The sequence below is a fragment of the Balaenoptera borealis genome (assembly GCF_965194805.1).
Source record: "Balaenoptera borealis genome assembly, chromosome: X".
In the NCBI taxonomy this organism is placed as follows: Eukaryota; Metazoa; Chordata; class Mammalia; order Artiodactyla; family Balaenopteridae; genus Balaenoptera; species Balaenoptera borealis.
The window spans coordinates 109,879,147-109,900,789 of record NC_138881.1 but is presented as its reverse complement, the minus strand read 5'-3'; the positions used below and the strand labels follow the sequence as shown (position 1 = coordinate 109,900,789).

The 21,643-nt window shown below is 37.5% G+C and overlaps 1 protein-coding gene across 15 annotated transcripts in view; it reads left to right on the top strand.

The window, feature by feature from the left end:
• The window catches only part of IGSF1 (immunoglobulin superfamily member 1), a 453,756-nt gene that overhangs the window by 392,374 nt on the left and 39,739 nt on the right, over nucleotides 1–21,643 (top strand). Inside the window, exon 1 of one of the 15 annotated variants that reach the window (XM_082377815.1) lies at nucleotides 78–21,619. The exons of the other annotated variants lie outside the window; for them this stretch is intronic. The gene's annotated coding sequence lies outside the window, so the exon portion shown is untranslated. Of the gene's footprint in view, nucleotides 1–77; nucleotides 21,620–21,643 lie in introns of those variants that run through there. 15 annotated transcript variants of the gene reach the window in all.

Genomic DNA, 21,643 nt, shown 5'->3' with positions numbered 1-21,643 from the left:
TGTTGAATATCGTTAACCATTAGTGACCAGCAAACCATGAGATACCACAACACACCTATCAGAATGGCCAAAATACAAAATAGTGATAACACCAACTGCTGTTGAGAATGCAGAGAAACTTGATCACTCATTCACTGGCAAAAGTAATGTAAAAGTGCCTAGCAACTCTGACAAATAAGCAGTTTCTTAGAAAACTAAACGTGCAACTCCCACACAAGCCAGCAATTGCATTTTTGGACATTTATCCCGAAGAAACAAGGAGTTAAGTTTATAGAAAAACCTAAACATGAGTATTTATAGTAGCTTTATTTATAGTAGCACAAAATTGGAAGCAATCAAGATGTTCATGGATGAACAGATAAACTGTGGTACCTCCTTACCATGGAATACTACTCACCAATAAAAAGAGAAAATTATAGAAACATGCAACAACTTAGACAAATATCCAGGGAATTATGCTGAATGAAATAAGCCAAACACAAAAGGTCGTATACTGTGTAATTCTATGTATATAACATTTTTGAATTGACAGAATTATAGAAATGGAGGACAGAGCTGTAGTTGCCAGAAGTCAAGGATGGGTAAAGGGATACCGAAGTGAGTATGGCTATAAAAGAGCAACAGGAAGGATCCTTATGGAGATGGAACTGCTTTCTATCAATGTCAATATCTTGGTATTTATACTGTTCTGTAGTTTTTCAAGATGTTACCGTTAGGGAAAGTGGGTAAAGGGTAAATTGGATTTTGCTGTATTATTTCTTAGACTGTTATTATTTTAAGATAAAAAGTTTAATTTATAAATACAATTATTTTTGTGTAGTAACCTTGTGTCCTGCGACATTGCTGAATTCACCTGTTAGTTCTACTAGATATTGTGTAGATTCCTTAGGATTTTCTGTGTAAGTAATCATGACATCTTCAAATAGAGACAGTTTTGCATCTTCTTTTCCAAACATTATGCCTTTTATTTTACTTTGCCTTATTGCGATGACTAGGACTTCCAAAACAGTGTTGAATAGTAGTTGTAAAAGTAGGCATCTTTATCTTGTTCCCAATTTAATATCATGGCCAAGCATTCAATACTTTAGCAATGAATAAGACGTTAGCTATAGACTCTTTATAGATACACTTTATCTAATTGAGGAATTCCTTTCTACTCCTATTTATAATAAATTTGTGTTTAATTTTGTCACATGTCTACATACATTAAAATTATAATTTCTTTTCTCCCTTGTTATCTCAATATACTGAATAAATGATTGATTTTGGAATGTTAAGCGAACCTTGCATTCTTGGGATAAACCGTACTTGTCATGCTATATTATCCTCTTTATATATTGCTGGATTTGACTGCTAATATTTTGTTAAAGAGTTTCACATGTATATTCATGGGGGATATTTATTTGTACTTCTCATTTATTTATAATGCCTTTGCAGGTTTTGATATTAGAGTTAAAACCACATAAAATGAGTTTGGATGTGTGCCTTCTTCCTCAATTATGCGAAAGTGTTTGTATAAATATCATTCCTTAATGTTTTGATAGGAGTCACAATGAAACCATCTGGCCCTGGAGTTTCTCTGTAGAAAGATTTTTGATATTTCAATTTTAGAAATAGATTTAAGGATATTCAAATTTTCTTCTATCAGTTTAAACTTCAGTCAGTTTTGATAAGTTCTGTCTTGAAGGAATCTGCCAAATTTACTGGCATAAAGTTACTCATAACATCCTCTTGTTATCTTTATTTTCACAGTTTTATTGAGATTTAATTTACACACCATAAAATTCACCCAGTGTATTGGAACAATTCAATTATTTCATTAGATTTATAGAGCTGTGCTCCCATCATGACAATTCAGTTTTAGAATATTTTCATCCCCTTAAAAAGTTCCCTTGTGTCCACTTACAGTTAATCCTAGCTCTCCTATATAATCCTAGGATTATATTTATTCCTAACCTTAGACAACCACGGATCAGTTTTCTGTCTCTAAAAATTTACTTTTCCACTAAGTGTTTCACCTGAATGGAATCATACGTATATATCTTTTGTGTATTGCTTGTTTCATTTAGCATAATGTTGTTGAAGTTCATCCATGTTATAGCACATATCAGTAGTTCATTGTTTAAGTTGCCAAAAGGCATTCCACTGTGTGGATAAACTACATTATTTTTTACCTATTCACCAGTCAACAGATACTTGTAATATTGTAAGTTTTGAGCTATTATGAACAATGTTGCTATGCTGTATATGTCTTTGAGCATATGTTTTTATTTCTCTTGGGTAGATTTTTATGAGTGGAAATGTTCAATCACACTATAAGTTTAAGCTGAATGTAAAAGAAACTGCCACACTGTTTTCCAAAGTGTGCGTGTGCCATTTTGTATTCCCATCAGCAGTGTATAAAGATTCCAATTTATCCATATCCATACCAACACTTGGTGTAGTCTTTCTGCTGCATAGTATACATTCTAGAGGGTGTGTTGGTATTTTATTTACCATCTTCTCATGTGCTTATTAGCCATTTGTTTATTTTCTTTAGGAAAATGTCTATCTAAATCATTATCCATATCTTTAATTGGGTTGTTTATCTTCTTACTATTGAGTTTTAATTTTTCTTCATATATTCTGGATAAAAATGCTATAGTGGATGTATGATTTGCAAATATTTTCCTCCAGTCCAGGCTTGGCTTTTCATTTTCCTAATGTATTTTGAAGCTCAAATGTCAAGTTTCATGAAATCCAATTTATAAATTATTTTCTCAATTATGGATCATGTCTTTGGTGTTGTATCTAAGAAATCTTGGCCTGACCCAAGACTATAAAGATTTTCTCTTACATTTTTTCTATAAATGTTGCAGGTTTAGGTTTTAAATTTAGGTCTAGGGTCCCTTTGAGTTAATTTTTGTGTTTGATGTGAGGTAAGTCTCTAACCTTTCTATTCCTAGACTGCTGAGTGCTTTTATCATGAAATGTTGATTGATTTTGTCAAATGCTTTTACTGTGTCTGTTGAAATGGTCATGTAGCTTTTGTTCTTTAAGCTATGGTTTATTACATTGATTTTTGCATATTAAACCAACCTTCATTTCTGTGGTAATTTCTCCTTGGTCATGGTATATAATCCTTTTTATGTGCTGCTGGAATCAGTTTGCTACAATTTTGTTGTGGATTTTTTGCATCTAGATTTATTAGGGATATTCTTCTGTAGTTTTGTTTCTTTATGAACTATTTGCTTGACTGTAGTATCAGGTTAATATTGGCCTCACAGAATGAGTTGGGAAGCATTGTAGTTTTTGGAAGAGTTGTGGAAGATTAATGTTAATGTTTTTTAAATGTTTGGTAGAATTCACCAGTAAAGCCATCTTTTTCTGGGTTTTACTTTCTTTGGAGATTTTCAATACTAATTCAATCTCTTTACTTGTTATATGTCTGCTCAGATTTTTCTATTTCTTTTTAAGTCAGCTTTGGTAATTTGTTTCTAGGAATTTGTCCCTTTCATCTCAGTTATCTAATTTGTTTGCATACACATTTCATAGTCTTTGTTTATAATCTGTTAGATTTTGTTTTCCCCTTCTGGCTTCATTCAAGATTCCTCTTTGTATTTGGTTTCTGCAGTCTGAATATGATATAACCAGGTGTGTGTGTGTGTGTGTGTGTGTGTGTGTGTGTGTGTGTGTGTGTGTGTGTGTGTGTGTTTGGTGTTTATCTTGCTTAGTATTCTCAGAGTTTCCCAGATCTGTGGTTTAGGTAACCATAAATTTTTTAAAGTTCTTAGCCGTTAATGTTTCCAATATTTCTTCTACGCTGTTCTCTCTTTCTGGTATTTCAGTCGCATGTATATTACTCCTTTTGATATTGTTCCATAATTTTTCCATATTTTTCTCTTATTTCTTCTTCCCCTGTCAGAGCCACTAGAAGTTTTTTTCTCATCCTCACTGTGAGAATATTATGGGATTCCTGGAGGAAAACTCCACAAAAGTGTGGAGAGACCCCTATATTTTGCCCCCAGGAATTTTTCACACCCACACAAGTCCACACTCAGCCTCCAACGATTTTTCATAATTACTAGTGAATTAAGTAGTCCTACTGCTGCTGGCTTTCAGCAGGTCTCCTCAAGGTAAGCAGATCTGATTGACACTTGTTACTCCAGATTTTGAAGTGTTTGTTTGTCCTACCACCACAAGTCTCTGAGTCTAAGAAAAGTCATTAATTTTTTTGTCCAGCATTTTCTTATTGTAAGGATGAGAATGACAACTTCTAAGTTTTTTATATGTTAAGACTGAAACCAGGAGTTCCCTGTATTTTTCTTAATTAAGAGAAAATTTATTTTATATTTACTAAGATCTCTACCCTTTTAATAATCTTTATTTCTTCCAGAGTGTCTTAGTTTCCAACCAGTATTATTTCCATTTCGTCTGTAGAAATTCCTTTAGCAGTTCTTGTAGGGAAGGTCTGCTGATGACTAAATTTCCTTAGTTTCCTTATGTATAGAAACATTTTTATTTTTGCCTTCATTCTTGAGGAATATTTTTACTTGATGTAGGATTCTTGGCTGATTATTTGCCTTTGTACTTTAGTTCTTTAAGATGTCCTCCCACTATCTTCTGGTCTCCATAGCTTTTGATTAGAAGTCCATGGTCCACTAGTAGTACACTACCAAATGTAAAACCGATAGCTAGAGGGAAGGAGCCGCATAGCACAAGGAGATCAGCTCGGTGCTTTTTGACCACCTAGAGGGGTGGGATAGGGAGGGTGAGAGGGAGGGAGATGCAAGAGGGAAGAGATATGGGGATATATGTATATGTATAGCTGATTCACTTTGTTATAAAGCAGAAACTAACACACCATTGTAAAGCAATTATACTCCAATAAAGATGTTAAAAAATAAAGAACGAAAAAAAAAAAGTCCATGGTCCTTTGAGTTATTGTTCATCTTTATGTAATGTGTCATTTTTCTCTGGTGTCTTTCTAGATATTTCTCAAAATCTTTGGTTTTCAGCAGTTTAACTGTGATATGCCTAAGAGTGATTTTCTTTGTATTTGTTCGTCTTTGGATTCATTGAACTTTTTGAGTCTATAAATTTATGCCTTTCATCAAACTGTGGATATTTTGGGGTATTATTATTTCCTCAAATATACTTTCTGCACTTTTCCATCTGGTACTCCATTTAATTAAGACTCTGATCATTTTTCCTGAATTTTTCTCTCTTCTTCAGATTGGATACTGTCTATTGATCTGTCAACAAGTTTTCTGTCTTTCTATGTTATCATCTTTCAGTGAATTTTTATATTTCAAATATTGTGTTAAGTTCTGGCATTTCCATTTGGTTCTTTTTTATAATTTATATTTCACTGATGTGGTATTTTCATTTTTATAAGCATATGTTCCTTTTTATCATTGAGCATGGATATAGTTGCTTTAAAAAATCCTTTTCTGATAATTCAACATCTGAATCATCTTGGACTTGGTCCCCTTTATTATTATTTCTCTTGTTACTGTGTCACATTTTTCTGGTACTTTGTGTCAAGTAATTTTAGGTTGTATTCTGGACACATGTTATGGAAATTCTGGATTATTTCATGTTCCTCTAAAGAGGATTGATATTTTGTTTAAGAAGGTATTAACATATTTGGTGGGGCGGGGGTGGTGTGATGAATTGGGAGATTGGGATTGACATATATACACTAATATGTATAAAATGGATAACTAATAAGAACCTGCTGTATAAAAAATTAAATAAAATAAAATTCAAAAATTCAAAAAAAAAACCCATATTTGGATTAAAACTTCAAACTCTGTCTTCTTAATGACAGATCAAATCTCAGTTAAATTATCTTATCCTTAACTGTCCTTCTTGAGGTCTTCTCCACACAGACATAGGGAAGAGTTCAGTCAGAGATTCTAATAGAGATTACATATAGATTTTGAGGCTTATCCTTTGTGGTTTTCTCCTTTACGGAATTTTCCTCTCATTTTGCAGTGTCAGTGTTTGCCTCAAACTTTGTGCTATGATTCTTCAAGCCAGAAGAACTCTTTTGGAATTCTGGTCTTCCCACATGGTACTGACTGCATCTGGCTCTAGGCTAAAAGTCATGAAAATAGGTAACTCATCCTATGCTGTCTCCTTTCTCTAAGAATTAACTCCTAGAATCTGCTTGCTTTTGTTCACTCTACAGAAGTTTTAGGTCATTGTTTCTTGTATTTTGTCCAGAGTTTATAGTTGTTGTCTATGTGAAGATAAGAACTTTCTAGGTCATGTCTGGTTTTCCTTTGGTGTTATAATATTGCATAAAACTCATATGAAACCACTTGCTTTCTATCAATCTGATGATCTCATCCCGCATGGGATTTCTACCTGCCCCTTTAAACTGACAGCCACAATCCTTTACTGTGCTACACTGTGATTTGTCTGTGGGACTTCATCAGTATATCAACCAAATTAATTTATCATCATGTTGTTTTTCTGGTCAGTACTACTGTCTTCCCAATTATAAACCCAAACATTTTCACATTGAGAAACCAGGGTGCAGAAGAGGTTTGTGAGAAAAGTAGTCAGCGAGGTCTTTTGAGTGTGATTTAGGATTGCAACTGGCTTCCAATATGACCAGTAAGAAGCCCCCATATTACTGCAGAATAGTCAAAGTGAAAACTATAAAAATATTTTCAACATTTTTGCCTTTTTAAGAAAATGTCTATCTTTTAGTCGAGTAGCAGACTTCTGCTAAACTCTGATAATATTCCAAGCACTATGCTAGGCTGGGGTTCTCTCTTAGTCTGCTTGGGCTGCCATAACAAATTACCACATACTGTCTGGCTTAAGCAGCAGAAATTTATTTTCTTATAGTTCTGGAGGCTGGAAGTCCAAGATGAAGGTTCCATCATGGTCAGCTTCTGGTAAGAGTTCTCTTTCTGCCTTGCAGATGGCTGCCTTCTCTCTGTGTCCTAACATGGGAAAGAGAAAGAGTGTGCCCTCTGATGTCTCTTCTTATAAAAACAATAATCCTATTGTATCAGGGCCCCACCCTCATGACCTCATTTAACCTTAGTTAACTCCATGAAGGCCTTATCTCCCAACACAGTCACATTGGAAGTTGGGGCATGAATATTTGAATTTTGGTGGGAGGCAAACATTCGGTCCATAACAGGCTTCAAGATGAATATGGCACAAAGAGCTCTGTTATGTATAATTCTCATGTACCCATCAGAAATAGGCAAATGATCTACAGCGACGAGAGATGTAATATACTAATCTTAACTTTAAAATATGATACAACAAATGCGAATAGAGGGAACTTGACTTGCACATTGAAGTTTTCACTTGGTTCCCACAGATCATAGCTTAGAAGCAGTGCATGTAAGAAAGGTAGAGCTGGAAATCAACCCTCAGTGTATATCCATATTAACCACAGATTAAAAAGCTGCTGTCAGTTTAGATATATATTTACAGGAGTAGAATTTCCAGAATGAAAGAGATGATAATCTTACTGTTCTCTGTCCTTACAAGATGACACCTGGAATATTTTACTTGGTTCTGGGTGCCAGAATTCATGAAGACATAAATAAACCAGCACACACTCAGATGAGCAAATATGATGGGTGAAGAATGAAAAACTATATCATATAAAGAGTGTTTGATGAAAGTGGTCAGAGTGGCCTAGAGAATACAAAACTAAAAGGGCTATAATCTCCACTTTTTAACATGTAAGTGAACAATACATAAATTAAACATTGTACTTTTTGGAGACATAATTAGGTTGATTATAAGGAAGAACACTCAACTCTCAACACTCAGCTCTCTGAAGATGGAATAGGTAGAGTTGGGACATAGTGAGCTCCTTGTCATTAATAGTATGTAAGTACCAACTATATGACTATCAGCAGGGATATTGTAGAAGGAATTCTAGAATCAACTGGGGATTGGACCAGAAAACCTTTCATGGTCCTTCCAACTTGAAGATTCTTAAAGAGTGTGATACATTTTTTAAAATTAATTTTTATTGGAGTATAGTTGCTTTACAGCGTTGTATTAGTTTCTACTGTACAGCAAAATGAATCAACTATACATATACCTATATCCCCTCTTTTTTGAATTTCCTTCTCATTTAGGTCACCAAAAAGTGTGATTCTTTTTTTTTTTTAACATCTTTGTTGGAGTATAATTGCTTTACAATGTTGTGTTGGTTTCTTTTTTATAACAAAGTGAATCAGCTATACATATACATATATCCCCATATCTCCTCCCTCTTGCATCTCCCTCCCACCCTCCCTATCCCACCCCTCTAGGTGGTCACAAAGCACCGAGCTGATCTCCATGTGCTATGCGGCTGCTTCCCACTAGCTATCTATTTTACGTTTGGTAGTGTATATATGTCCATGCCACTCTCTCACTTCATCCCAGCTTACCCTTCCCTCTCCCCGTGTCCTCAAGTCCATTCTCTATGTCTGTGTCTTTATTCCTGTCCTGCCCCTAGGTTCTACAGAACCTTTTTTTTTTAAGATAGTAATCATCTTTTCTTTTTTGTTTAAATTTATTTATTTATTTTTGGCTGTGTTGGGTCTTCGTCTCTGCGCGAGGGCCCTCTCCAGTTGCGGCAAGTGGGGGCCACCCCTCATTGCAGTGTGCAGGCCTCTCACTGTCGCGGCCTCTCCCGTTGTGGAGCACAGGCTCCAGACGCGCAGGCTCAGTAGTTGTGGCTCACAGGCCCAGTTGCTCCACGGCATGTGGGATCTTCCCAGACCAGGGCTCGAACCCATGTCCCCTGCATTGGCAGGTGGACTCTCAGCCACTGCGCCACCAAGGAAGACCCTTTTTATTTAATATATATATTCCATATATATGTGTTAGCATATGGTATTTGTTTTTCTCTTACTGACTTACTTCACTCTGTTTGACAGTCTCTAGGTCCATCCACCTCACTGCAAATAACTCAATTTCATTTCTTTTTATGGCTGAGTAATATTCCATTGTATATATGTGCCACATCTTCTTTATCCATTCATCTATCGATGGACACTTAGGTTGCTTCCATGTCCTGGCTGTTGTAAATAGAGCTGTAATGAACATTGTGGTACATGACTCTTTTTGAATTATGGTTTTCTCAGGGTATATGCCCAGTAGTGGCATTGCTGGGTTGTATGGTAGTTGTATTTCTAGTTTTTATTTTTTTGAATTTTATTTATTTTTTATACAGCAGGTTCTTATTAGTTATCAATTTTATATATATTAGTGTATATATGTCAATCCTAATCTCCCAATTCATCCCACCACCATCGCCCTGCCATACCCACTTTCCCCCCTTGGTGTCCATACGTTTGTCTTCTACATCTGTGTCTCTATTTCTGCCTTGCACACTGGTTCACCTGTACCATTTTTCTAGATTCCACATATATGCATTACTATACGATATTTATTTTTCTTTCTGACTTACTCTGTATGACAGTCTCTAGGTCCATCCACGTCCCTACAAATGACCCAATTCCGTTCCCTTTTATGGCTGAATAATATTCCATTGTATATATGTACCACATCTTCTTTATCCATTTGTCTGTTGATGGACATTTAGGTTGCTTCCATGACCCGGCTATTGTAAATAGTGCTGCAATGAACATTGAGTTGCATGTGTCTTTTTGAATTATGGTTTTCTCAGGGTACATGCGAGTTCCGGGATTGTGGGGTCATATGGTAATGCTATTTTTAGTTTTTTAAGGAACCTCCATACTGTTCTCCATAGTGGCTGTATCAATTTACATTCCCACCAACAGTGCAAGAGGGTTCCCTTTTCTCCACACCCTCTCCAGCATTTATTGTTTGTAGATTTTTTTGATGATGGCCATTCTGACTGCTGTGAGGTGATACCTCATTGTAGTTTTGATTTGCATTTCTCTAATAATTAGTGATGTTGAGCATCCTTTCATGTGTTTGTTGGCAATCTGTATGCCTTCTTTGGAGAAATGTCTATTTAGAGCTTCTGCCCATTTTTGGATTGGGTTGTTTCTTTTTTTGATATTGAGCTTCAGGTGCTGCTTGTAAATTTTGGAGATTAATCCTGTGTCAGTTGCTTCATTGGCAAATACTTTCTCCCATTCTGAGGGTTGGCTTTTCGTCTTGTTTATGGTTTCCTTTGCCGTACAAAAGCTTTTAAGTTTCATAAGGTCCCATTTGTTTATTTTTCTTTTTCTTTCCATTTCTCTAGGAGGTGGCTCAAAAAGGATCTTGCTGTGATTTATGTCATAGAGTGTTCTGCCTATGTTTTCCTCTAAGAGTTTTATAGTGTCTGGACTTACACTTAGGTCTTTAATCAATTTTGAGTTTATTTTTGTGTGTGGTGTTAGGGAGTGCTCTCATTTCATTCTTTTACATGTAGCTGTCCAGTTTTCCCAGCACCACTTATTGAAGAGGCTCTCTATTCTCCATTGTATATTCTTGTCTCCTTTACCAAAGATAAGGTGACCATATGTGTGTGGGTTTATCTCTGGGCTTTCTATCTTGTACCATTGATCTGTATTTCTGTTTCTGTGCCAGTATCATACTGTCTTGATTACTGTAGCTTTGTACTATAGTCTGAAGTAAGGGAGCCTGATTCCTCCAGCTCCATTTTTCTTTCTCAAGATTGCTTTGGTTATTCGAGGTCTTTTGTGTTTCCATACAAATTGTGAACTTTTTTGTTCTAGTTCTGTGAAAAATGCTATTGTTATTTTGATAGGGATTGCATTGAATTTGTAGATTGCTTTGCGTAGTATAGTCATTTTCACAATGTTGATTCTTCCATTCCAAGAACATGGTCTATCTTTCCAACTGTTTCTATCACCTTTAATTTCTTTCATCAGTGTCTTATAGTTTTCTGCATAAAGGACTTTTGTCTCTTTAGGTAGGTTTATTCCTAGGTATTTTATTCTTTTTGTTGCAATGGTAAATGGGAGTGTTTCCTTAATTTTTCTTTCAGAATTTTCATCATTAGTGTATAGGAATGCAAGAGATTCCTGTGCATTAATTTTATATCCTGTTACTTTACCAAATTCATTTATTAGCTCTAGTAGTTTTCTGGTAGCATCTTTGGGATTGTCTACGTACAGTATCATGTCATGTGCAAACAGTGACAGTTTTACTTCTTCTTTTCCAGTGTGTATTCCTTTTATTTCTTTTTCTTCTCTGATTGCTGTGGCTAAAACTTCCAAAACTATGTTGAATAATAGTGGTGAGAGTGGGCAATCTCGTCTTGTTCCTGATCTTAGTGGAAATGGTTTCAGTTTTTCACCTTTGAGAACGATGTTGGCTGTGGGTTTGTCATATATGGCCTGCATTATGTTGAGGTAAGTTCCCTCTATGCCTGCTTTCTGGTGGGTTTTTAACATAAATGACTGTTGAATTTTGTCCAAAGCTTTTTCTGCATCTACTGAGATGATCATATAGTTTTTCTCCTTCAATTTGTTAATATGGTGTATCCCATTGATTGATTTGTGTATATTGAAGAATCCTTGCATTCCTGGGATAAACCCCACTTGATCATGGTGTATGATCCTTTTAATGTGCTGCTAGATTCTTTTGCTAGTATTTTGTTGAGGATTTTTGCATCTATGTTCATCAGTGATATTGGCCTGTAGTTTGCTTTTTTTTGTGACATCACTGTCTGCTTTTGGTATCAAGGTGATGTTGGCCTCATAGAATGAGTTTAGGAGTGTTCCTCCCTCTGCTATATTTTGGAAGAGTTTGAGAAGGATAGGTGTTAACTCTTCTCTAAATGTTTGGTAGAATTCGCCTGTGAATACATCTGGTCCTGGGCTTTTGTTTGTTGGAAGAGTTTTAATCTCAGTTTCAATTTCAGTGCTTATGATTGGTCTGTTTATATTTTCTATTTCTTCCTGGATCAGTCTCGGGAGGTTGTGCTTTGCTAAGAATTTGTCCATTTCTTCCAGGTTGTCCGTTTTATTGGCATATAGTTGCTTGTAGTAATCTCTCATGATCATTTGTATTTCTGTAGTGTCAGTTGTTACTTCTCCTTTTTCATTTCTAATTCTGTTCATTTGAGTCTTCTTCCTTTTTTTCCTGATGAGTCTGGCTAGTGGTTTATCAATTTTGTTTATTGTCTCAAAGAACCAGCTTTTGGTTTTATTGATCTTAGCTATTGTTTCCTTCATTTCTTTTTTATTCATTTCTGATGTGATATTTATGATTTCTTTCCTTCTGCCAACTTTGGGGTTTTTTTGTTCTTCTTTCTCTAATTGCTTTAGGTGTAAGATTAGGTTGTTTATTTGAGATGTTTCTTGTTTCTTGACGTAGGATTTTATTGGTATAAACTTCCCTCTTAGAACTGGTTTTCCTGCATCCCATAGGTTTTGGGTCATCGTTTTTTAATTGTCATTTGTTTCAAGGTATTTTTTAATTTCCTCTTTGATTTCTTCAGTGATCTCTTGGTTATTAAGTCGTGTATTGTTTAGCCTCTATGTGTTTGTATTTTTTACATATTTTTTCTGTAATTGATATCTAGTCTCATAGCATGTGGTCGGAAAAGATACTTGATACAATTTCAAGTTTCTTAAATTTACCAAGGTTTGATTTGTGACCCAAGTACTTGAGAAAAAAGTGTATTCTGTCTTTTTTGGATGGAATGTCTTATAAATATCAATTAAGTCCATCTTGCTGAATGTATCTTTTAAAGCTTGTGTTTCCTTATTTACTTTCATTTTGGATGATCTGTACATTGGTGAAATTGGGGTGTTAAAGTCCCCTACTATGATTGTGTCACTATCGATTTCCCCTTTTATGGCTGTTAGCATTTGCCTTATGTATTGAGGTGCTCCTATGTTGGGTGCATAAATATTTACTATTGTTATATCTTCTTCTTGGATTCATCTCTTGATCATTATGTAGTGTCCTTCTTTGTCTCTTGTAACAGTCTTTGTTTTAAAGTCTATTTTGTCTGATATGAGAATTGCTACTTCAGCTTTCTTTTGATTTCCACTTGCATGGCATATCTTTTTCCATCCCTTCAGTTTCAGTCTGTATGTGTCCCTAGGTCTGAAGTGGGTCTCTTGTAGACAGCATATATATGGGTCTTGTTTTTGTATCCATTCAGCCAGTCTATGTCTTTTGGTTGGAGCATTTAATCCATTTACATTTAAGGTAGTTATCAATAATGTGTTCCTATTACCATTTTCTTAATTGTTTTTTGTTCGTTTTTGTAGGTCGTTTCCTTCTCTTGTGTTTACTGCCTAGAGAAGTTCCTTTAGGATTTGTTGTAAAGCTGGTTTGGTGGTTTGAATTCTCTTAGCTTTTGCTTGTCTGTAAATTTTTAACTGTCTCAGTCGAATCTGAATGAGATCCTTGCTGTGTAGAGTAATCTTGATTGTAGCTTTTTCCCTTTCATCACTTTAAATATGTTCTGCCACTCCCTTTTGGCTTGCAGAGTTTCTGCTGAAAGATCAGCTGTTAACCTTATGGGGATTCCCTTGTATGTTATTTGTTTCTTTTCCCTTGCTGCTTTTAATATTTTTTCTTTGTATTTAATTTTTGACAGTTTGATTAATATGTGTCTTGGCGTGTTTCTCCTTGGATTTATCCCGGGTGGGATGCTCTTTGCTTCCTGTACTTGATTGACTATTTCCTTTCCCATATTAGGGAAGTTTTCAACTATAATCTCTTCAAATATTTTCTCAGCCCCTTTCTTTTGTTCTTCTTCTTCTGGGACCCCTATATTTCCAATGTCTGTACGTTTAATGTTGTCCCAGAAGTCTCTGAGACTCTCATCAATTCTTTTCATTCTTTTTCTTTATTCTGCTTTGTGGTAGTTATTTCCACTTTTTTATCTTCCAGGTCACCTATGCGTTCTTCTTCCTCAGTTATTCTGCTATTGATTTCTTCTAGAGAATTTGCAATTTCATTTATTGTGTTGTTCATCATTGTTTGCTGTTTAGTTCCTCCAAGTCCTTGTTAAACGTTCCTTGTATTTTCTCCATTCTATTTCCAAGATTTTGGATCATCTTTACTATCATTACTCTGAATTATTTTTCAGGTAGACTGCCTACTTCCTCTTCATTTGTTTAGTCTGGTGGTTTTTTATCTTGCTCCTTCATCTGCTGTGTATTTCTCTGTCTTCTCATTTTGCTTAACTTACTGTGTTTGGGGTCTCCTTTCTGCAAGCTGCAGGTTCGTAGTTACCATTGTCTTTTGTGTCTGCCCCAGTGGATAAGGTTGGTTCAGTAGGTTGTGTAGGCTTTCGGGTGGAGGGGCCTAGTTGCCTGTGTTCTGCTGGATGAGGCTGTATCTTGTCTTTCTGGTGAGCAGGAGCGCATCTGGTGGTGTGTTTTTGGGTGTATGTGAACTTATTATAATTTTAGGCAGCCTCTCTGCTAATGGGTGGAATTGTGTTCCTGTCTTGCTAGCTGCTTGGCATGGGGTGTCCAGCACTGTAGCTTGCTGGTCGTTGAGTGGAGCTGGGTATTAGCATTGAGATGGCGATATCTGGGAGAGCTTTCGCCATTTTATATTACGTGGGGCCAGGAGGTCGTTGGTGGACCAATGTTCTGAACTTGGCTCTCCCACCTCAGAGACTCAAGCCTGACACCCAGCTGGAGCACCAAGACTCTGTCAGCCACCTGGCTCAGAAGAAAAGGGAGAAAAGAAAGAAAGAAAGAAAGAAAGAAAGAAAGAAAGAAAGAAAGAAAGAAAGAAAGAAAGAAAAATAAAATAAAGTATTAAAATAAAAAATATATTATTAAATATAAAATATTAAAAAGTAATAAAAAATAGAAAGAAAGAGAGAGCAACCAAACCAAAAACAAATCCACCAATGAAAACAAGCACTAAAAACTATTAAAAAAAAAAAAAGGACAGACAGAACCCTAGGACAAATATTAAAAGCAAACCTGTACAGACAAAATCACACAAAGAAGCATACACATACACACTCACAAAAGGAGAAAAAGGAAAAATATATATATATATATAAAAGTAGGAGTGCAACCAAATCAATAAACAAATCTACTAATGATAATAAGCTGTAAATACTAAACCACGATAAACATAAAATCGGAAACAAGTTAGATGCAGAAAGCAAACCCGAACTCTACAGTTGATCCCAAAATCCACCACCTCAATTTTGGGATGATTCATTGTCTATTCAGGTATTCCACAGACGCAGCGTACATCAAGTTGATTGCGGAGATTTAACCTGCTGCTCCTGAGGCTGCATGGAGAGATTTCACTTTCTCTTCTTTGTTCGCACAGCTTCTGGGGTTCAGCTTTGATTTGGCCCTGCCTTTGCTTATATGTCGCCTGAGGGTGTCTGTTCCCCACCCAGACAGGACGGGGTTAAAGTAGCAGCTGATTATGGGGCTCTGGCTCGCTCAGGCCAGGGGGAGGGAGGGATACGGAATGCGGGGCGAGCCTGCAGTGGCAGAGGCTGGCGTGATGTTGCAACAGCCTGAGGCACGATGTGTGTTCTCCTGGGGAAGTTGTCCCTGGATCACGGGACCCTGGCAGTGGCGGGCTGCACAGCCTCCCGGGAGGAGAGGTGTGGAGAGTGACCTGTGCTTGCACACAGGCTTCTTGGTGGCGGCAGCAGCAGCCTTAGTGTCTCATGCCCATCTCTGGTGTCCGGGCTGTTAGCTGCAGCTCGCGCCTGTCTCTGGAGCTTATTTAGGTGGTGCTCTGTATCCCTTCTCCTCGCACACCCCAAAACAATGGTCTCTTGCCTCTTAGGCAGGTCCAGACTTTTTCCTGGACTCCCTCCCAGCTAGCTATGGCGCATTAGCCCCCTTCGGGCTGTGTTCACACAGCCAACCCCAGTCCTCTCCCTGAGATCTGACCTCCGAAGCCCAATCCTCAGCTCCCAGCCCCACCCGTCCTGCCCAGCCGGTGAGTAGACAAGCGTCTCAGGCTGGTGAGAGCTGGTCGGCACCGATCCTCTGTGCGGAAATCTCTCTGCTTTGCCCTCTGCACCCCTGTTGCTGCATTCTTTTCCGTGGCTCCGAAGCTTCCCCCCTGCCCACCCCCTATCTCCACCAGTGAAGGGGCTTCCTAGTGTGTGGAAGCTTTTCCTCCTTCACAGCTCCCTCCCAGAGGTGCAGGGCCTGTTCCTATTCGTTTTTTTTTTCTTTTAACCTCTTTATTGGAGTATAATTGCTTTACAATTGTGTGTTAATTTCTGCTTTATAGCAAAGTGAATCAGGTATACGTATACATATATCTCCATATCTCCTCTCTCTTGCGTCTCCCTCCCACCCCCCCTATTCCACCACTCTAGGTGGTCACAAAGCACCGAGCTGATCTCCCTGTGCTATGCAGCTGCTTCCTACTAGCTATCTATTTTACCTATTATTTTGTCTCCTTTTATCTTTTGCCCTACCCAGCTACGTGGGGAGTTTCTTGCCTTTTGGGAAGTCTGAGGTGTCTGCCCACGTTCAGTAGATGTTCTGTAGAAGCTGTTCCACATGTAGATGTATTTTTGATGTATTTGTGGGGAGGAAGGTAATCTCCATGTCTTACTCCTCCACCGTCTTGAAGCTATCCCCGAAGATCCTACTCCATCCAAATTGGGAGGAAATCAACTGTGCTGTGCATCTGGAGCCAGCCTCACCGTGGAAGGTGGATTGCAGCTCCTCTCATGCTTCTTGGCACCAGGTCTGGAGAACGGCTGCCATTCATTTTGTAAGAAAGCCAGCAGCATGTGATGTTTATCCACAGATCATATCTTAAGTGACATCCGGTTTCTTCAAATACTGCTATTTTCAACAGTGTTTTAAACACTCATGATAGTGCCTGCTAAATGATCACAGGTGCTGCAAGGACATCTTCATAAAAATGTACACAAACGTTGACCACATAGATTTCTTTGAGGTGCAGCCAGCCCTCCTCCATTCTCCGCTTCCCCAGGAGTGTGATTCTTAAGAGCACCAAAAAATTTTCTTCTCTATAAAATAATCAAGAGCTCTCATTTAAGTATTAAGCAATTTTGATGGATTTCATATGAAATTGTATTTACTCATTGGGTACACTGAGACAAAATTAAACCATGAATGCAGTCCTTTCCTGCTATATTTGTTATTTGTACTGGAGCTATTCTTTATCACTAACCATCTTCACTAGTGGGTGTGATGCAAGTCCACTTATATATCACATTTTATTGCCCCATGAGAGTACTCAGTTGATTAACAAGTATTTTTGAGAATTAATTCTATGCTTAGCACTAGATAGGTTCTGTGAAGTAATAGAAGTTTCAGACAGAGCCCCTGCTCCTAAGGATTTCCATTGTCTTTAGGAAGTCTGTAGGGCACAAAAGCCCAGGTAAATGAACCAGGCTCTAGGATTTCTCATAGGGAAGGTTGATATAGGTGAGAGTGGTCAAGGGTACAAAACATGAGCTAACATGTCCTAGACTGAACTTGTATCTATCACCCCTTGAATACCTTTCTTATGTCCCTATCTCAGTGAATGGAATCACTTTGCATCAGGTTTTCCAAGCAGAGATTTGATAGTCATCTTTGATGCCACCCTATCCCTCTATCCAAATCATCAAATCTATTGGTAGATAATACCAATTTTACCTTTATCTCTTAAACATTTTTTTCTCTGTTATATCTGCCACCACCATAGTCAAGTCTGCTTGGAAAACTGCAGCTTCTTCTAAGTGATCTCCCTGTCTCTCCTTATCCTATTCATTCTCATTTCATGACCTTTCTCAACTCCAGCATGAGGGTGTTACTCTTCTACTCAAATAGTTTCATTGGTACCTTTGTCTCTAAAGGATTTCATACTCCTTGATATGGTACTAAAAGCCCTTCACAATCTGGACCCAGTCTCTTTCTCCAGCATCATATCTTGCCTCTTTTATCCTCTATGTTCTTGCCATACTTAAATCATTTAAAATCTTCAGCTTCCTTCCCATGTTCTTGCTTGCCTTCAGGCCTTTTAGCATTCTAGCTCTTTCCACATGGAGCACTCTTTCCCTTGTGCCTGGAGAAAACCAAAGTATTTTTCATGGCTCCTCTTAGATGTTATTTCTTTTGAGAAACTATTCCTGACCACTCCCTTCCTAAATCTGGGTTTTGTTCCTTTCCTCTGTTGTACTAATACCCTGTATTTTCCACTACCATATGACCCTTTCCATACTGCAGTGTAACGGCCAGCTCTGTGAAGACAGAGACTTTAGCAGTCTTATTAATGTGTATCTAATTATTAAAACTTAACACATAGTAGGCAATCAATAAACAGTTGAACAAATGAAGGTAAGACATACCAGGCATAGAGGGAGAACATGCAATAGCAAAGGCAAATAGATTGAAATAAGCATGGTACACGTGTACTAGGAGAGTAAGCAGGGAGGGCATGTTGCGTGAAGTGAGAAGAACTGCCTGATAGCAGTCAAGAGTATGTGTGTGACAAAGCACCGAGCTAGAAGTGTGGGATAGGGAGGGTGGGAGGGAGGCAGACGCAAGAGGGAAGAGATATGGGGATATATGTATATGTATAACTGATTCACTTTGTTATAAAGCAGAAACTAACACACCATTGTAAAGCAATTATACTCCAATAAAAATGTTAATAAAATAAAATGACACAGATTAAAAAAAAAAGAGTGTGTGTGTGTGTGTGTGTGTGTGTGTGTGTGTGTGTGTGTGTGTAATCAAAGTTGGAGAGGCAGAGTAGGAGCAGATTATGAAAGACCTTGAATGCCAGAGTGAAGAATTACAACTTAATGAACAAGGCACTAAGAAATTCTGTGAACAAACACCTTTAAATCTTTGCTTTAGGCCCCCAAATATCTGCTTTCTACATACTGCTCCTCATGAAGATTAGGGGGAAAAAGCAAGAGCAACACCACTTAGTAGTAAGTTAATCTTAGATGAATTGTATCAGCCATTTCTGAGGTATAATTTAGAATTCACCAATTGTAAGCATACAGTTCTATGAGTTGTGACAAATGAGCGTAGACATGTAACCACCACTACAGTCAAGATAAATAACATTTCTTTCACCCCCAAAAGTTCCCTCAGTCGCCTTTGAAGACATCCTATACTTCCAACCCTGGTCCTGGCAACCACTGATTTGTTCTCCATTACTGTAGTTTGCCTTTTCTAGTATGCCATATAAATGAAGTCATAAAATATACAGCCTTTTAGGTCTGGCTTCTTTCACTTAGCATAATATCTTTAAGATTCATCTATGTTTGTTACATCTATCAGTAGTCTGTTCCCCTTTCTTGCTGAGTAGTATTCTGTAGTTCAGGTGTAGCACAATTTATTTATCTATTCACCAGCTGATGTGCATTTGGAATGTTTATAGTTTGGCACTACTATGAATAAAGTTGCTGTGAACATTCAACTAGCAGTGGTGATATGCTTGCTGAGCCCCTCAACTCAGACTAAAGGTTCCTGGCAAGAGCTGAATGGGTCCTGGAAGAGACTGTTGGACCAAGAACCCATCAGGGCTTAAACTTCTCTCCCCCTCCACCCGGTCTAATTCATCAGTACTATTATAAGGATATTGTTATTGGTGACTACAAGTTGAAAAAAAGCAGTGATTTCTCACTTCTCTTCTGAAGATTTTTGTGCATACAGATATATTGTAGCCACTCAAATATTTGCATCTTCTCTCTCTCCCTCCTGTTTTCTGCATTTTCCTATTTAAATTTATTTTCCCTCTTTCTCTACCTCTTTTCTCCTTTTCCTCCTCTCCTTATCTTTTCCATCTATCTTTCCCTTTCCTTATTATCTTCTTTTTGTGTCCCTTCCATTTCCTCTTTCCTTCCCTGTCATATTCTAGCATAGTAATTTATATTTACAAAATGTTTAAATCAAGGATATAGCCAATTTATATGAGTTGTTACATACCATAAGCATTTTGTGCACTGCCAACTCATTTTATTTACTTGTTTTAACTGTGAGGATACTAAGCACTCAGTCCAATTCCTGTTATATGAGATCACATCAGTCAATTACACCTAATTTCCTGTAGTGATTCTGAGAATTTCAGCTGGATAGAGCTTTTATGTTTTGCTTTAAAGTACGCAAGTGTTGATTCCTATGCCGCATACCAACGCCAACCCTTCCTGGCCCCCATTAAAACTCCTATGTTTTGACAAATTGGAGTCATTAGTATTTCAGCCCTCTAAAATAGGTTTAATCATTCAGGCGGTGATGTTCTATGTTCAAACTTTTGTATTAACAAACTCCCCCTTTTCTTCTTCTTGTTAAATAAGAACCTGATATTTAAGCATCCTAGATTAGTGTTACAGGTGCACTTTCAGCCCACCCATGAGGATCTGTGCTCAGATTCTCATGTGTAATTCCAATGAGCGTTAGGGAGAATAAAGAAGTTCATTTTATAGTTTTATTAGAATTGCCCCTTTTGTACCTAGGCCTTTTTTCACAAGACTTTGGCTTAAGAGTCTGTGCTAGTTAACTCATACTCTCTTTCCTTTCCCAGGGTCATGAAGCCCTTTCTAAAAATGAAATGTGGAGGGGGGGTTTACTGTGGTCCAGTCCTGTTAGCTATGAGTGGGGAAGCACGAGAGTAAGGGGGAAGTGAAAAGGGGCTGCAGGGAAGTGTGGTCTCTAGGGTATGCAGGTAAATAATACACGTGTCATTGAACCAAATCAGAACATCACCACCTTGGGAAATAGCTTTAGGGAGGAAGGATAGGTGAAAGAAAGTGGGAGGAAGAGAGAAGGGACAAAAGAGAGGGGAAAGGAGTGGGAGGAGGACACAATGTAGAAGGAAGATTCAAAAGCAGTTTCTACCTTATGTTCTTCCTCAAGAATTCTCATTTCTAGGCTAAGGTAGCCAAGGCCTCTGAGCAGTCCCTTTCCTGCATGGTTTCCAGACTCTTCAGCATCTTCCTCTCTCCCGTTTAGATGCATTTTAGTTTGTGGCTGCTACCTAAATGTTCCCCCCAATCCTGTTATTTTCATTGAACATTTCAAGTACAGGTCTGCCAAGCACAGAGCTGGGCTATGCTATCACTCCCTTGTTTCTGACTCTATCTTTCTATTAATGCAGATGAAGATGGATTTAGTTTTCGGTGCAGCCACAACACACAACTGAATAATATTGAGCTTACATTCCCTGAAAACCCCTAAATCTTTTTCATGTGTGTTGCTGCTTAGCCACATCTCATCCTCTGCTTGTACATCTCGTTGTTTTTGGACCCAAATGCAGGATTTCACATTCATGTTTGCGAACATTTAAAAATTATTTTTGACGCATGTATTATTAAGCTTATTTCAGAGTTATTTTGAAAATAACTCTCATCAATTCTGCAGTCAAGTAAATGTCCTATTTTGTTTTGTTTTCATTCTGGAAATTAATTTTCAGAATGAAGGTACAGATAATTAGGCATTCAAGGGCATTTAGATTTTCAAAATTCATCTTTAAAATGTAAATGTTCTCAAATTTAACCTGTTGACAAATAACAGATTTGAATTCTTCATTTTGCTGTCTGTTTCAGCCTAAGGTGGGAAAAAAGTGGCATATGCCTAGTCTGTCCCCAGCCTCCTAAACTGGTGCAATACTGCAAAAATAACCACAGTCCCTCGTTGCTGGGCAATGGACAGCGTCACAAATCAAACTCCCTTCATTTTTGCATCTACTTATCTCGCTTAATGTTGAGACGGTCACAAACAAGGTACTTGTTATATAAATGAGATTG